Source organism: Budorcas taxicolor, chromosome 11 (genome assembly GCF_023091745.1).
Source record: "Budorcas taxicolor isolate Tak-1 chromosome 11, Takin1.1, whole genome shotgun sequence".
In the NCBI taxonomy this organism is placed as follows: Eukaryota; Metazoa; Chordata; class Mammalia; order Artiodactyla; family Bovidae; genus Budorcas; species Budorcas taxicolor.
The window spans coordinates 100636238-100654984 of record NC_068920.1 but is presented as its reverse complement, the minus strand read 5'-3'; positions in this window follow the sequence as shown (position 1 = coordinate 100654984).

Sequence of the window (18747 nt, the reverse complement as noted above, 5' to 3'; positions counted from 1 at the left end):
GCAGGTTCATCAGAGTTCAGTTCAGCAGTCTGGAGTGAATCTGTAATAATCCATGACCACAGATCAGTTTGTATTTTTCCACTAATAAAACTCAAGAATGGCTATGTTTAAATGGAATTTTGCAGGTCATTAGTCCATTCTAAGGACTGACTCTATTGGCTGTTTAATTGGGAAACAGTGGTGGCAGGAGTAGATGAAGAATCTGGATTTACCTAAATGGTAAGGTAGTCTTGACTGTTAATATTTTATTAATTCATCCTTTCAAAGAATTTCTGAATTACTTAAACTGAAACACTGTAAAAGCTACTACCACTTTTTAAAAGCAAACAGGATTTAGGTAAGATATGTGATGAGTTCATAAAATGCTAAACTGGTGGGCCAGAAAGGTTTTTTCCTATCTGACACTGAAGAAAACAGCTTTAGAAAACTGTCCTTTCTAGTTCTGAACCGAGCACAGGCCTCTATTTTGTTGCCTCGAAAAGACTCATTCATCTTGTCAGTGATTGGTGAAAATATAAGCTTGCGCCACAGTTCTGGCCAATGAAATTTAAGGGGATGGGGAGCTGGGATCAGAGTAAAAATCTAGGATAGCACTTCCCCTCTTTAAATAGTACATTGAAAGGTGACATTCCCTTTCTCTGTCTCTCCACGTTATAAACTGCAGGACGTCTGGTATGTCGCAGCTGTTTGGAAATGACTACTCAGGGTATGCGACTAAGAAATATTATTATCTGCATTTAACAGGGAAAAAAGGAAGCATACAAATTCAGAAAGACTGGACAGAGCCCACTCTGCTCATGATGCCTCTGCTGCACTCTCAGTCGTGTCTGACTCTTTGCGACCACTGGGATTACACTGGCAAGAATACTGGAGTGGGTTGCTATTCCCTTTTCCAGGGGATCTTCCCAACCCAGGGATGGAACCTGTGTCTCCTGAGGCTCCTGCATTTGCAGGTAGATTCTTTATCACTGAGCCCCGTGGAAAGCCCAACAGATAACTCAGTTGTTATAAATTTTCTGATAATTCTCCACCCCCCACTGCTCTTTTCCGCTACATCTTCCAACCAGTTCTGGAAGTTTTAATCCTGGCAAATGTCTACACCAATGCTCAATCACTCTCCAAATAACATATTTTTAAATTTAAATTCTAATGTGCCAACTGGAAAAAAGATGGGCAATTCCTAATCTCACACTTCAAAGGGGGATACATGGATAGAGGGATGAACAGATAGATGACAGATGGCAGGCCTCACATATGCACTTACTGAGCACCTATTCAATATATGTATGAGTAACATATACCTCAGGCTTCCCTGGTGGTCCAGTGGTTAAGAATCCGCCTTGTAATGGAGACGACACGCTGATTCAGTTCCTGGTCTGGGAAAATCCCTCAGGCCGCCGGGCAACTAAACCTGTAGGACACACTACTAAGCTTATGCTCTAGCGCCTGCGAGTCCCAACCCAGGGATCAAACCCAGGTCTCCCACACTGCAGGCAGACTCTTTACCAGCTGAGCCACAAGGGAAGCCCAAGAATACTGGAGTGGGTAGCCTATCCCTTCTCCAGTGGATCTTCCTGACCCAGGAATTGAACCAAGGTCCCCTGCACTGCAGGCAGATTCTTTACCAACTGAGCAATCAGGGAAGCCTGATACAAGTGTAGTATGTGTGTGTACATAGGGGGAGAGAGAGACTGAGACAGAGAGCAAATAGTTGATGGCTTATCAAAATCCAAAACAAGACTGGGAACAATCCTCAATCCCCAGAAATTCCTAGATTCAGTATTTATGTGAATGACTAGCCTTGTTCTTTCGCCCATACACTGAAGAAAAAAGTTCATGAAAGTAGTATCAGTGAGCAGCTGCCATATCTCTGCAGAGATTTTAATGACTAACTGCCATTCATCTCTTTCATTTCTCTGTTTTCTTTGATACTATAATGACTGACCCTAAACATGACTGGATGTCAGCAGTGGTTTAATCATGTCACCCACAGTAAAGATGCAGCTAGAAACTCTGTCAATAATCAGGATAATCAGGAAATACCAGATTTCTGTAAAAAAACAACTGATCATCCCTGGACAGGTTCTGCTAGAGTTTAAAGTAGATGCCCGTGAAGTTAAAAACAAGCAAGTCTCCACCAACAGTCATCCCAGAATGACCCCTTCCGGTTATCCATTTTTGTCATGGAGCACATTCATGCTGCCACATTCAAGAACAGAAGTTGGAACTGGAATGTTTGATTTTGGTCTCCTGCTTTTGCTGAGAAACTTGACATCTTGACTCTGACTAAATGTAATAATCCTGTCCCTCCAAATCTAGTATTACAACTGGTAATCAAGTCTGAGGCTAGGAGTGGGGCCACTCTCCTGAACTGGGACTTGCAAGGCTACAAGGAGTGAGATTCTGACAACTAAGCACTTGGCATGAAAGAGGCTGTTGTTTCTTTTTTTTTTTTCTTTTAAAAAATGTAATTACAGGTATTTCTCAGTAATTCATAAATTATGCGCCTCCTCTCCCAATCTAAACCATTAAATTCCAACCAATGACTGAATTGTCTTATCATTAATAGTAAACTAATTTTCTTTTTTGTCTGCTGGTGTATTCCTTCTGGAATGCCCTCCCACCTTTTCCCTCCTCTGATCAGTGAGCCAGGAAGAAGTATCCTCTATGATAAGTTTTGGTGTTTAACAAACATCATGGCATACCACAGACTTTATAAATGTCAGCAGTAGGCCTTCAGAATTAACAAGTATACTAATAATTTGTTCTTGTTCTAAATTCAGGGAAGTGATTTGAATAGGTAGACTTTTCATGGATATCAACACATTAACAATAGGAAATGTATATTTATATTACAGGAAAGACATTAAAACAGAATGCTCTGACATCTAAGACTATAATATTGTCAAGATGCATCACTAAACCCAGGATCATAGATGTGCAATATGCCGCTTCAAGAAAAATATGGATTTAAAAAATCATAGCTTATAAGACTCCATTTTAAGATGACATAATAGAGGATTATATTAATCGGTGTTTCTCACAAATGAACCAACCCATTGCATAATTACAATCATATTTAATCATGACAGCAAAATACAGAGAGCAACACCTTCTCCGTTCTATTTGGACACCTTATGTCAGATTAGAATTGGCCTGAAAATAAATTCCTTGAGAGCTGATTGTTTGGTGATACCTGACCATTCAACAGAAATTAAATGTTTTTTAAAATTCGGGGTTTGAACAGAAACATAGCTTTCTAAAATAAATGTAGGGGTTTTTTTTGTTGTTGTTGTTTTAGTACAATCACTCAGTGTTTGTTTAATGTTTGATTCACTCAATAGCAATTCCCCCCTTAAGCATTTGTGAAGTAGTTTGTGGACATGCTTGCAGTAGTGTACTTATGTGCAAAAATCAAACATAAAAACTGATCACATGCTCACAGCTGGAAACCGTGTCAGGCTTTATTCAGAAAGGTATCAGGCATTATCATTTAGCGCTCCCACAGCGGGAGGAAAATGGTGGCACAGAGGAGAACGATCACATCAGACACACTCCAGGGGTTTCTTTTCCCTACATTGTTCCTCTCCCAAATGTAACTCTTTAAATTTTAAATAGGAAGAGAACACACAGAATCATTGCTCAGAACAAAAAGAGGAGGAGGAGTGGATCTGGAGGAGGAAGAAAGTGGCAAAACAAGGAGGAAAACATTTTTCATTAAATAAAGTGAATACAAGAAAGTTCAACAGACACTTTCATGTGTCCTTAAGACCTAAAGCAGCACACACATCATAGAGGTTCTGAAGATCCACTTTAGTTCAGACAGAGTGGAGTTTTCCTTCCTTGTGTTTTACTATTGTATTGTAGACCAGGAACAAATTACTCCTTAGTAATCAAATGCAAATATATTCAAGAATAGCTAATTGATGAGGTTTTTGTCTTGTAAACCTCCACTTAGTGGATACAATATATATTGATGTTGTATTCAGGTGAAGACACCTGAACTGGAGCACATTTTATTTTTTCTTTTCCAGAGAAAATGTCATCTTTGAACCTGTTATCTAATTCTATTTCTTCAGAGGAAACTAGAATTTAGTAATTAATGCAAACCTTTGAAAATCCTCAGTAGAGGATTTTCACATTAATTTTTGTTTAATACGAGACCATCGTTATTTTATAAACAATTATCACAACACCAAGTTTATTTTTCCAGAAAAGCAAAATTCAGGACAGGTTTAATTTCAGCAAGTGAAGAAATTACTAAAGAAATGATTGCTTCTTCATAGCAATGATAGTCTGTGCCAGGGGGCAACAGTGGTATAACTGGCTCCTGAAGATCCACAGACGGATAGTCTATTCAGTGTTTCTCCTCCAGTCTATCTGCTGCAGGTCTCTTCCTCCAGACACTGCAGACACCCTTTGGATATTTTTCAGTGTGAACTGAAGAGTGGCGCATTGAGCCCCAGCCCCCTGGGAATGCTCTGAGAAAGAAATCTTTATCAGCATGTATTAGCTAAGTAAGGGCTTCCCAGGTGGCTCAGTTGTAAAAAAAATCCACCTGCCAATGCAGGGGATGGAGGGTTCGAGCCCTGGGTGCGGAAAACCCCTGGAGAAGGAAATGGCAACCCACTCCAGTATTCTTGCCTGGAGAATCCCATGGACAGAGGAGCCTGGTGGGCTATCGTCCATAGTGCCTCAAAGATTCAGATACGACTTAGCAACTAAACAACAACAATAGCTAAGTAAAGGTAGAAAAAGATCTTTGCCCATCCATCAATCTTTTTGTAAACCCCATAAGATTAGAGATGAATCACCCTCATCCCTAAATTTCACACTGAAATATTATGGAAAACAAAAGCAGGGACATTACTTTGCCAACAAAGATCTGTCTAGTCAAGCTATGGCTTTTCCACTAGTCATGTATGGATGTGAGAATTGGATTATAAAGAAAGCTGAGTGCTGAAGAATTGATGCTTTTGAACTGTGGTGTTGGAGAAGACTCTTGAGAGTCCCTCGGACTGCAAGGAGGTCCAACCAGTCCACGCTAAAGGGAAATCAGTTCTGAATATTCATTGGAAGGACTGATGTTGAAGCTGAAACTCCAATACTTTGGCCACCTGATGTGAAGAACTGACTCATTGGAAAAGACCCTGATGCTGGGAAAGATTGAAGGCAGGAGGAGAAGGGGACAACAGAGGATGAGATGGTTGGATGGCATCACTGACTCAATGGACACAAGTTTGAGTAAACTCTGGGAGTTGGTGATGGACAGGGAGGCCTGGTGTGCTGCAGTCCATGGTGTCACAAAGAGTCGGACACGACTGAGCGACTGAACTGAACTGAACTGATTACGGTAAAATTCCAATGTGTCTCTGGTGACTCTGTCACAAATACAGAAACTAAGCCATAAACAGATTAATTACATGTTTAGTCTGAAGTAAATCTTCAGTAAAATTTAGATATGACTTCTAGCCACCTGACTCCAAGGCTATGTTTTCCATCAGCTTCTATTCTGAGTCCTATGTGTGTGTGTGAGAATATAGACATATATATATATATAGTACAAATATATATATATATATATATAGTACAAATATATATATATATATAGTACAAATACCTGTGAGTATATGTAGTACATGTATATGTGAATACATACACTCATATACACGTATGGACATATACACACATATCCTTTTACACTTCTTGTTTTTTTCTCAAAGGAGACAAATATAATAGATCCTTAGGCGGAAATAAGAAGAAACAAACTGAATATGTGCATTCTCTTTTTGAACAGGGAATCAGATCAGCCTAACAAGATGTTTCCCTGAAATATTGGCCTCAAATGAGTCCATTCAGCCATGGCAAGGAGAGGTTTCCAGCCAAAACATTTAATTAGTGCCCAATTAAGACAGCCAGAATGATGTGAAGTCCAGGCTCTGGCCGTGTGCACGCCTCAGGATGGGTAAGCAGCTTAAGTGAGTCTAGTCTGACTAAAAGCTGTCAACTGTCAAACTGTCAGTGGGCCATATGGGTCAGGCAGCATCTCTCTGAAGAATTCAGCTTGTCCACTTATCAGTGGAAAACACCTCCAACACCATTGGGTTGACAAATACCCGGCGGTTCCTCAAAGTGGGAAGGGACTGAAGTCATGGTCAGATTAAAGGAAGAGCCATGTCATGTCCCCATTAAACTTCCCTGGCACCTCTTCAGCTATAGAAAAAGGTCCAAACTCCTTCACATGGCAGACGACACCCGTGCCTAATTATCCAGCCTCATCTCTCATCCCCTCCCGCCAGCCCCCGTCTTTATCCTCGAGCGACGCTAAACTGCTTGACATTCCCTCTGTGCACACGTGTGCTTCTGGCTTCAAAGCTTTGCAAATGCTGTACCCTCTGCCAACAATGTCATTCTCTCTTCTCCCTCCACCTCACCTCAATCACTCTTTCACTCATTCATCCTTTTACATTAAATGAGTAAGCTGCTACAAGAAGCCTTTCCTACCCATCCCCTCCACCATCAATCTCCCATGCTCTCATGAGCCTCCGGGTGTCACATATGAGCTTCATCATCTCTTTATGAGCCCATTTTCCCCTCTTGACTGTAAACAGTCATCAGAGTTTGATGTTATGGCAGGGATGTTTCTTTTGTCTTCATAATCCTAGCATCAAGGGCACTGAATGCTCCTAATAACTGTAATTGATAAGAACCAACAAACTAAGGGAGTTCCCTGGTGCCCTAGCAGTAGGATTCGGCCCCCAGGTTCAATCCCTGGTTGGGGAACTGAGATCTCTAGTCCCTTCTTCTGGTAAAAAAAGAAAAAAAGGATTAGAATGTAACTATGCTGGGAGGGATTGGGGGCAGGAGGAGAAGGGGACGACAGAGGATGAGATGGCTGGATGGTACCACCGACTCAATGGACATGAGTTTGGGTAGACTCCAGGAGTTGGTGATGGACAGGGAGGCCTGGTGTGCTGCGATTCATGGGGTCACAAAGAGTCGGACACGACTGAGTGACTGAACTGAACTGAACTGATGACTTTCTATGTAAAGCATCATGTGTCTTCACCCTCAAAATGTAATTTTTTCTTTATTCCCAAGGGAGAAAATCTTGTCTTTCTTCCTTCACAAAAAGAATACAAATATCTGTTAAGAGGAGAGAATCAAGTCCATGAAGGACTCGCCAGGGTGCTCACAAACCCGGAGGAAGCAGTCTTTCACCAAATCAGTCGGGGCTGAGCTAGCAGGTGCTTTCTCTCCATACTGACACCAAACCACACCATCGGATAGGACCCTCTCCCCTCTTCCTGTAGGAGCAGAAACAACGGAAAGTGCTAAGGCTTCCTCCTGGCCTCTCCACCATCTCCAAGGAAAAGATAAGAGATACAAAGAACACTCAAGGGCAGGCTGGTTCTACCTCACCCTTTGTCACCTGCCTCTGCTTCTTCCATTGCATGTTTCCCCTTCTTGGGAAGCAGTTATTTGGAAAGACTCAAAAGAGACAAGGCCTTTCCTTGTGGCTCAGATGGTAAAGAACCCACCTGCAGTGTGGGAGACCTGGGTTAGATCCCTGGGTTGGGAAGATCCCTTGCAGGAGGGCATGGCAAGCCACGGCAGTCCTCTCGCCTGGAGAATCCCATGGACAGAGGAGCCTGGCAGGCTGCAGTACTTGGGGTCGCACTGAGTTGGACACAGCTGAAGTTACTAAGCAGCAGCAGCGAGAGAGACAAGGAAGCTTTGAGCATAAGAAAGTGTAAGTCAGGCAACTAGAGGTGGTGAGAATTTGTGTGTGAGAGAGAGGAAGAGGGAAAAAAAAAAACCACTTGGTGGCTTGCTATAAAAGATGCAGATGACATGCAAAATCTAAGAGCAGAGGGTGCTTGCTGCTGTCCAACTAGCTATATCCAGAGAGAAAACCAAAAATCATATTGACTATGACACCAAACTCAACAGAAAAGCAGAAACATAAACCCCGAACAACAAAAAATGACACTAGAAAGAAAAAGAGAGGAGAAAAAGGAGCCCTTTGATATCTACCTGGATTTATCTATGTTCTTGATCATCTAATAATAAGATTTACTTTTTTCCTGAAAATGGACTGTTTACCCTTCCCAGGCAAAACTTTGATGTCACACTTAAAGTTCCTGATATCTCTTTTGCTCCCTCCTGGAAAGAATGTGGGAGAAGATGCAATTAGGAGCCTCCCCTCTCCCTTTCCAGGGAACCTTCCTTCCTTAACACAGACAGCAGTGAACCATATTGCAAGATATCCTTAACCTGAGTATGTTTATCTTGAAGCACACAGCATAGGTCAGAAAGGAATCAGAGTAGGGCCGTTGGCACAAGCAAAATGGAAGTCTTAGACATGGATGTGGTAGGGGCAAGTTCCCCGACTCTTGGTACTAAGTTTGCATAGTGGGTTAATCATAGTTAGGAAAGAGGCTAAGGTCATAGGGATCAAATCAACCTGTTACTCAAAGGAACCAAAGTGATCAGGTTCAGGACAGAATGTGGGAAAAACATAAGGCATAAAAGTGACTTCAGAATCAGACATCTGTGCTAAGATTCTTTTTTATTTTAAGTCAGACATGTGGTTGTGGAAGACCTATGACTCAGATTCACAAAATTTCAAGGGCAGGATCACAGAGCCAGGTCACCACCAATAGCACAATATCTCCATATGTGTGGATTTTAATAGCAAGAGCTGAAAGAACAAACCTAGTAAACCAACACAGGTACTGTTTTAAGATTTATTTTGTTAAAATATATCACAGTTCAAAAAAGGCACCAAACTCTGTGGGCCTTATGAAAATAATAACAAGATTTGTGCTGGTAATAAAGGATTATAATGGTCATTAAATGATATATACTAAACAGAGGAAATCAAGCACTGAGCTTGCTATTGACATATAGATGTTGAATCAGAAAAAAAATAGCCATTTCCCCTGACTTAGATTAACACAGATGACAGGTCTAGTAAAGCAAACTGAATGAGAACCATCTAGATGATAATGATCACAAGGTCTGTAGATTACATTTAAAATGAAAGAGAAAAAAAGAAAGCTGAAAAATGTCTAAGGTGGTGAAACCTTGAAAATCAAATGGCAACTGTCAAAGTAGTGAAAGGATTGCAAATGGAAATTTAGCTATATCAAAATTATTCCAGGTTACCTAAAAATGACAGTATCCTTTATAACAGTGCCAGAGACTGTACACAAAAAATATTTATATATATACGGCTAAAAATATGGAAGGGAACACAAAGATCAAAAAGAATAAAATAATGTTAACTATTTTAAGATATTAAAATGGGCATACAAAACATAAAAGCAATGACATTTTCAAAAATTAATATACCTGATAAACAAAGTTCAAAAAAGAAAGAACAAGTATTTAAATAAGTTGTCAGTCAACTAGGAAGTAGCGTAAGTGCCACTTCTAAGATACTTATTATATTTAGTTTCTTGATCTAGGTATAAGCAATTTGTAAAAATTTACTGAGCTGTACATTTTCCTGAATTAATGCTATACTTCAATAAAAAGTTTTCTAAAGAAAAAAAAAATCAATTATAATGTATGCTCCTAAACCCTTGAGAGCACCCTCCTAGGGTATTTATGAGTAAGGCTCCAGACCAAAACCCTAGCTTGTAAAGAATGTGGTCCTCTAAAAGTGTTGAGAATATCTCTCACTTAGTCAATATATTTATTTTTTTTTATTTTTTTAATAGTTTTTTAATTTTAAAATCTTTATATTTAAAGTCTTAAAAAGCATCTTAAGAGATACTTGCTTGAATTCTAATAAAATGGACAGTGTTTGTAAGCAGAAAACTTGACCCAGTGATGAGTGAAGCTGGTCTGCCTAATTTGAGTTAGCTAATTTCAAGAGTGAAATGTTTTGCATGTTCAAGATTGTTGAGACCAACCTGAAGACCAAAGAAAGGAGTGTTTCTTCTGGTCCCTGGTGATAGTGACAAATTTTGCACTCCCATAATCAAGTCCCGATTCCACCAGCTCTAAACAGCTGCACTGGGTAAGACATTTAACATCACTACGTCTATGATTCTGTCCACGAAGACTGAGATACGGTTTGCCCTACTTACCTGCTTGTGTTCTACTGAGTCTTACACAGACAATGTAAGCCAAAGTGCTCTGAAAGCTGCAAAATACTATAACACTGTGTTAAATTAAGTGAAAAAGGAGGCCATTAGACTAGGGTGGCTCTGAAACCTTGGCAGTCTATACTGGCAAACCAAGCCTACACTTGTAAATGCTTTAAGGTTAAGAAGTCAACACCCAAGGATAACTCATCACAGCCAGCTAGGCTTTCCCAAATAAGGCAACCTGAAGCTCTAGTCAGTCAAAAGGTTTCCTTGCTTGGCTTCCATATCTTCAGTATAAAAATCCTACCCAGGCTCCTGTCAATGGAACACAACCAATTCCAGTTTGGGGCTGCCTGATTCAGACTGATTTTTGCTGAAATAAACTCGTAATATGCTTCTGTTTATCTTTAACAAATGTAAAGCAATATGACTGTTGGTTCATAACCTTGGGAGTTCTGTGGGTAAATCTGAAACCTGTCAGCCAGAGGGCAAGGAGACACCCCGCCCCCTGCCAAAAAAAAAGGAGTAGGCTACTCCAGACTGATAGGTGGAGGTTTAATAAGCAAGCACTTATAAAAGAGGCTTGTCTTGGGGGCCACAGGCAAGCAGATCTCCACATTTACCCTCCAGAATCTTAAAAGTTTATATAGAGGCCCCCACTGATTTGGGCAGTCTCACCAACTCACGCTCAGAGCTGAAAACAGCTCTCACTGTGGAAGCAAGGGGTAAAATGGACAGCCCATGGAGAGGGGGTGAGGAGTTTCTGACTGCCTGAGTCCAGCGCTCAGCTCGGATGAACCAGCGGTCACCTCCTCTCAATGACTGACTCCAACGGATTCCCATTTGAACAGCTTAAATTTGACGACACAGTCTGACTGAGCTCCATCTATTCTCTTCCATCTACCCCGTAGACTATTAGCTACATTCAGCTTCTTAGAAACCTGTGCTGTGCTTAGTCACTTAGTCGTGTCGACTCTTTACAACCCTATGGACTGTGGCCCGCCAGGCTCCTCTGTCCAAAGGGCTTCTCCAGGCAAGAATACTGGAGTAGGTTGCCATGCCCTCCTCTGGGAATCTTCCCAACCTGGGGATTGAACCCAGGTCTCCTGCATTCTAGGCAGATTCTTTATTGTCTGAGCCACCAGGGAAGCCCTAGAAACATGCATTTGATATTAATATATTGTGTTCTGGTTTCAAAACTCAAGCAACCTCCTTCTAGCTGCAACCTCAAATCTTTGATAATAAGGTCCCAGTCTTCATCACCTGAGATGCCCCATTTGGGGTCCAATGACACAGCCTTCCAAATCATGCTATGCCCCTTCCTACCTTCTATAAATTTACACCTGGCATATCCTCCCATTACTGTGTCCTTCCTGCTCCTCCTCTTCTTGTCAAGTTCAGTCTATTCTTTAAGGCTTATTTTACATCCTTCCTTTTCCAAAAATTCCGCTCCCCCCTCCACCCATGAACTCTAATATACTGATTGATGCATCATCCCTGTTTATGTGGGTATTATCTTTTGCATCTAAATTTACAGTTAGGTTATGTTTCTCTAAACAACATTACTCTTGTTCTCACCAAACTACAAAATCACTAGAAGAGGGATCATCTATATTTCTTTCCCCTTTCCCAGTAACTTGCACAGTACTGACAAATGGTGCTGAAACTGAGATTCAAAAAATATTGAGATTATCAAAAAATATTCATGGAAGTGAATTACGTTAATAATTCCAAAGGGGGCATGGAGCTGTTATATGGGTGTCTGTGTATCAAAGACATTATTTCTCTTATTCATTTCAAATACAACTTTTGAGGAGTGCTTTGAGAAACCACAGACAAATGTGATCCTCTATTAGAAAGAACAGACAAACAACCCATGTCACTGTCCTTGATATACAAGGTTCAAGCAAGTACAAAAAAGTACAAAAACATGAATCCATACACAGGACTCAGATAAATACAAAATTAGTCCCAAACAAAGAAATACAAAAGATTAATAATACAGGACAAAATTGTGCATAATAAATGACTAAAGAGTGGTTGAGTTTTGACAGAGGGAGATATGCCAAATTCTACCAAGATTAGATTCAACAAAGCAGGTCACTAAGGATGGAGGAGAAACACAGGTAAGCAGTTCAAAATTCAACTGCATTTTGGACTTGGGCATTAGGTACATCTAATTAAATTCCTGCAAAGAGGTCTGACTGTAGGTGGGTGAAAGTGAAAGTCTCTCAGTCGTGTCCAACTCTTTGCAACCCTATGGACTATACAGCCCATGGGATTCTCCAGGCCAGAATACTGGGGTGGGTAGCTGTTCCCTTCTCCAGGGTACTTTCCCAACCCAGGGATCAAACCCAGGTCTTCCACATTGCAGGTAGATTTTTTTATCAGCTGAGCCACTAGGGAAGCCAATCCCTTCTCCAGAAAATCTTCCTGACCCAGGCATTGAAACAGGGTCTCCATTGCAGGCAGATTCTTGAACATCTGAGCTACCAAGGAAGCCTCTAAGTGGGTGGTGGCACTGAAATGAGCAGGGTGCACAATGTGAAAAGGAAGAGAAACAAGGGGAGAGAGGATAATAAATAGAAATGGAAGGGGTGGTGTATGGAGATCACTTTAGTTAGCAAACCTTTATGATTCTGACTTTTTGCTAACATTTTCTCCCTCCACACGGTACTCATGCCCAGATGCAAGGTGATGGCTTCATAATAATAAATAAATAATTACAGAACCACGAAAGATCCAAAAGATATGCCGAGAAGGGTTACACACGTGGCTTCAGATCTCACTGCAGTAAAAGACAGAAAGTAGGCTTCGGTTTGACTGTCTGGATGGCTGGAAGGCAGTGACTGACACCCAGTTTAAAAGTTCAGAAGACTTTTTTTTCTTGCCACCAGTAGATGCCCAGGCTGCCAGACATTCATATTTTTAAACACTTTTTTAAGGGACTGTGAGGTTTTTTCTTTCCTCTCTGAGACTTGTTGCTATTGTTTAGTTGCTAAGTCACGTTCAAGTCACTAAGTCATGCCCTAGCCTTTTGCAACTGCACAGACTGTAGCCCGCCAGGCTCTCTGAGGCTTAAATTCACAGATATCTTCCCAGAGCCTGTTCTGTAGCTTCAGGAATAGGCTGAGTTTGGGAACTAACTAGATTCCTACAGAACTGCCGTCCTAGAGGACTATAGCTCTGACATCCCCAAGTGACACTGCATGTTTTTCAGCACTTGTCACTAGCCTTCAAGACAGACCCAGTGAACAAAAAAAGAGAATAGGTGCTCTGCTGCTGCTGCTGCTGCTAAGTCGCTTCAGTCGTGTCCGACTCTGTGTGACCCATAGACAGCAGCCCACCAGGCTCCCCCGTCCCTGGAATTCTCCAGGCAAGAACACTGGAGTGGGTTGCCATTTCCTTTTCCAATGCACGAAAGTGAAAAGTGAAAGGGAAGTCACTCAGTCATGTCTGACTCTTAGAGACCCCATGGACTGCAGCCTACCAGGCTCCTCCGTCCATGGGAGTTTCCAGGCAAGTGAACTGGAGTGGGGTGCCATTGCCTTCTCCGATAGGTGCTCTAGAGAGATGCCGATCTAGCACAGACTGCTAATATCAGTACATGGACTCTTTTTGTTTAATTTTTAAGATATTTTCACAACTATTATCTCATTTGATCCTCACACAACCCTGTGAAACCAGCAAAGTTAAGATGATCATCGTTGCATTCTCACTCTGTAAACAAGACAGAAGCTCAGGGAATCTACCTGCCTGGGTCACAGAACTGATACCCTGCCTGGGGGACTGGAACCCAGGCATCCCAAGTACATCCAGATAAACACAGCCACCCCACCTCCGCCCCACCCCCACCAAACAGAGGACTGAGGTCCTTGAACAATGAGGAGCTCAGGAACTTTCTGGAAAATATGAGACAAAACCCCCAAACCAGGGCTTTGAAGATATCTAAGGCCAACTTTTTCATTTTACAGGTAAAGTCTAATTTGATTGAATGGTTGGCCCCAATTGTCCATCAAATTCATGTACATGTCAGCTTTCCTAACTCCAAGACCAATGCTCTTTTCCACTGGACATGACATGATGACATCTCCTGATCTGGTTTAAACAAAACTCTCAAAGTCAGTGAAACAGGTTAGGATCCACTTACCCTGACAAAGGAAAACTGGAGGTTTTAACAAACATCAAATGAAACTGGAGCCTGTAAATGGATTAATTATAGCCAAAAGACCCTCCCTTGTCAAATAAGAATAGCTGAGACGAGGGCTGAGAGGTAGGAAGTGGCACCAGATGCAGAGTACATAGGTCCTCATTTGCCTGCTAACCCCGACCCTCCCTCCAGAATGGTTCTAGAAGCCCAGAAGAGGGTCAATTTCCTCCTTTGCAGGACCTTAGGTGAACAACTCTGCTTCTCTGGGCTGTTAAGAGAAGTTACTGAGAAAAACGTTAAGTTCATTGCAAAAGCTGATAAGGTATTTTCATCCTTACTGGTATAGTTTTGCTTTCCTGAATTAACTAGTTAACCCTCCTTCCTCTCACCTGATTTCTATTTTAGTGTATATGGCCCAGCCTAGCTGTCCAGTGTGAGGATGAAAGGTCACGGCATAATCACTCCAAGGTTAGACTTTAAAACTGTCCTTGACCATCCAGGTGCTTTGAAGGAGCCAGTAAGTGTTGATGGGTAGCCAAATAAACAATAACAACAATGAGTAGCCCAGAATGTAGAACTAAGATCCCTTTGAGATGTGGAAAACCAATGCCTAAAAAACAAACTCGGCCATCTATGAATATAAGTCATGTAAGAAATCGCTTGCCTATGTCTGATGAAGAAAATTTGGGATTATCCAAAGGAATACCCACTCAAAGGAATGTGTACATAACTAACAGAGTTGAAATTGAAGAGGCAAGGAAAATGGAGAACTCCTAAATCAAGAGTTTATCAAAGTGTCTCCATCCTTGTCCAGGATCCAGGGCAACTGAGCTCCAGGAGTGGAGACAAATCCATAAGGCTCTGAGAACCTGAGGACACTAGCTTTTAAGATCCAGATAAACCCAGCAGCTCTGAGCCCTTGCTCACCAACAAAATACAGGATTTAAACCCCAGCATTTTAACAAGACTAGCTGCAAGGAGAAAACATGCTGGCCAATTATGCCATACCCAATTTTCTTTTAAATGAATAAACTAGCATTAATTATACATTAGTTTTGTGTGAGTGTGGACTAGTCCTCCAAGGTAAGCCTTTCTTACCTTGGGAACAGATAGAAGAGGGAATGAGAAGACCTGACCTGTGTACAGGTGGCTGTGGTAAGGATGCCACAAACAGCAAGTTATAGACCCAAGAGAACCAGAAGGAAAGATATATAACTTGCTATTTATAGCATGTTCACCAAGTTAAACAGACCAGGTTATACATGACAGCAGTTAGTACAGGCGGAAAAATCATGTAACTCCCTATACTCTGTGCCTATAATCAATAAGAACTCAATCAGAGAACAGGGCAGCTTGAATTTCAACCAAATGCTTTTAATCTCCCATGTAGGAAAAAAATACATTGGCAACACTAGATTTTTTTTTTTATATATGTTATGCTCTTTGTGAGGTATGAGTTGAGACCAATTCTCCCTTCTTTCTGGAGGAAAATGCCTTCAGAAAGAAAATGCCTGAGATAAGAAATAATGAGGAAAGTGCATAAAAGCAGAGATTTAATGATATTATATATACTCCACTGCTAAATTCAAAAAGTGAACATGTACATTCAAGAAAAAACATTTCAATTAAGGTAGTTGGAATTAAAGGAATTATGTTACCTTTTGATTAACCAGAAAACTCAATTAACCAAAGTCACTTATCAATACTCTTTTCCATTAGTGAAGATTTTGGAAAATATAATTATATAATTAAACATCAGAGTTTGTCATGAAGATAATATCCAGTTGTTATAGAACACAGTGTGCAGAGAATTTCTTTCAATTATTATTGCACCGAGTGCTATTTACTTCAGAAATACTCTAGAGTTAAGGAGGAGAGTCATTCTACATTAATACTTTCGGATGGGAATACGGTCATGGGCCAACAAAATGGAAAGATGCACTGCAATAAAAAATCAGCAATTCCTTCCTCAAACTTCCTAACCCAAGTGGCCAATTGCTGGTTGTCATTGCATTAATCTAATTATAACTCTTTCCTATTGAATTTTAAAATACATGAAATGACTGGGGAAAAAAATAGCAACCTGTAAAAATCAAAGGGTTCCACACTTAATGTTACATTCAAAGGTAATTACTTAACACACGCAAAGCCCAACTGCACAACCTACAATTCTGCAACTTTCTATTGGCTCTTTTGCTTCTACTTTAAATAAAAGAAATCCCTTTCATTTTGTCAAGAAAACTTTTCTCTACCTCACTACTGCCTGACAAGGGAACAGATGGCAATTTAAGGGGAGAATTTATGAGAGCCACAATCTTAATGTTGCATAAAGGAAAGAAAAAGACTCGCATCAAAACCACTGACAAATGTACTTGCTAATATTAATGCACTCCCCATTCATCCAATATGCTTCCTAATTGCTTTTCTGTACATAATAATGTGGCACCTGCTGCTCAACATTGCAAACGCATCAGGATTTCTCCAAAGTCAAACAGCTCTGCAACTGGCCCTCTCCCAGTGATAAATGTAGAGCACTGTATCACGCACAGTTCCTGTCAGTGGCATAATTAAAATTTTATACTTACAGAAAAAGATAGTAAACAATCAGTTCTTAAATGGATTCACAAGAGGAACTCTTGTTACAGCCAACTTTATAATTAGTATGCATCATGTACTGCTAATATATCCATGACAAGAAAATAGGGGAAAAATGAGAAACTCGAGTTGTTCCCTTAATGCAATGTGAAAGTACTAAAAAAAAAGAAAAAAAGAAAGAAAAAGAGAGGAAAAAAGAAGAAATCTATTGTTACTATATTCTTGCATCGGGTGCTTTCTCTCCTGTTAACGTATCTCTTCCCTATAGCTTGTCTGTGCTTTCTCAAGTGATGGTGAGAATAAGATTAGAGGTTAGGATGAAGAAAACTTTTGTGTACACACACATCAATGAAAATACCACCTCAAATATCATTTTTTTGTACAGGGTAGGGCTCAGAAAACTACAGACTACTAGCTAAATTCAGCCTTCAGATTGTTTTGGTAAAAGGTCTGTGGATTGAGAAAGATTTACACATTTCTAAATATGGGAATACAAATTAAGAGAAAAATAATCATGAATATCAAATTTCAGTGCCCATAAAGAAAGTTTTATTGGAACACAGCCAAGCTCACTCATTTACATATGGTCTCCACCACTTTCCTACTGTAAGGGCAGAGTTGAAAAGTTGCCACAGAGCATGTATGACCTGCAAGAACTAAAATATTTACTATCTGACCCTGATGTGTATGTGATTTCCACCAGCTTCGCTGGTGACTCAGTGGTAAAGAATCCGCCTGCCAATGAAGGAGACAGGGGTTTGATCCCTGGGTCAGGAAATTCCCTGGAGAAGGAAATGGCAACCCACTTCAGTATTTTTGCCTGGAGAATCCCATGGACAGAGGAGCCTGATGGGCTGCAATCCATAGGGTGGCAAAAGAGTCAGACACGACTGAGCGACTAAAACAACAATAACACCTGTTTAGAAAGAGTTTACTGGCTCCTCATTGAAGGTCTGTACCCTAGAGATCTATCAATTCAATCTAAGTTGAGTCTGTAGCTATTTCCATGAGCATGCACACATAAGCAACAATTAGTGATCAAGGAGACAAAATAGGGTCCCAGCAAGCTTGTACCTGTGTATGTGCACGTAGGTATGTGTGTCTGAAAGGTGAAAAATCATCATTCTAAGTGTAATTAAAAATTAATGCCTGAGTTGTGATAAAAATCAAATTATATTAATTATCTATGTGGGCTTTTCTTTTGGTTATAATTATATCTTGCAAAATCTAGGTCATCACTTTTAAATCGAACATTTATGTTCCTATGTCTGTGAAGACTCCACTTCTTAAACAACAAAACGGCCAAAAACAATCCAAACAGCAATCACGCAAAGCTTACTTTTGACTGCCATACAACATTGAAATAATAGGAGATTTAGTAAAAAAACAAAAAAGAAAAAAGTTATTTGATGAAATTTCTTAGAACTACACAGGTGCACACATGCAAAAACATAAATTATGAAAACACATAGTTAGTTAAGTCGCTCAGTCGTGTCCGACTCTTTGCAACCCCGTAGACTGTAGCCCACCAGGCTCCTCCATCCATGGGATTCTCGAGGCAAGAATCCTGGAGTGGGTTGCCATTTCCTTCTCCAGAGGATCTTCCTGACCCAGGGATTGAACCCAGGTCTCCTGCATTAGAGGCAGACGCTTTAGCCTCTGAGCCAACAGGGAAGCCAAAATGAAAACACATAAAACTGGTTAAATCTGAACAGGGTCTAAGGATGGTGTCAACCTCAGTTTTCTGGTGTTGCTGTTGTAATAAAGTCACATTGGATGTTACCAGTGGGGGAAACTGGATGAAGGGACCTCTGCGTACTATTTTTGCATCTTCCCATGAATCAATAATTGTTTCAAAGTAAAATATTTTTTTTAAAGTTATTCGAGAACAGAGGCTTTTGC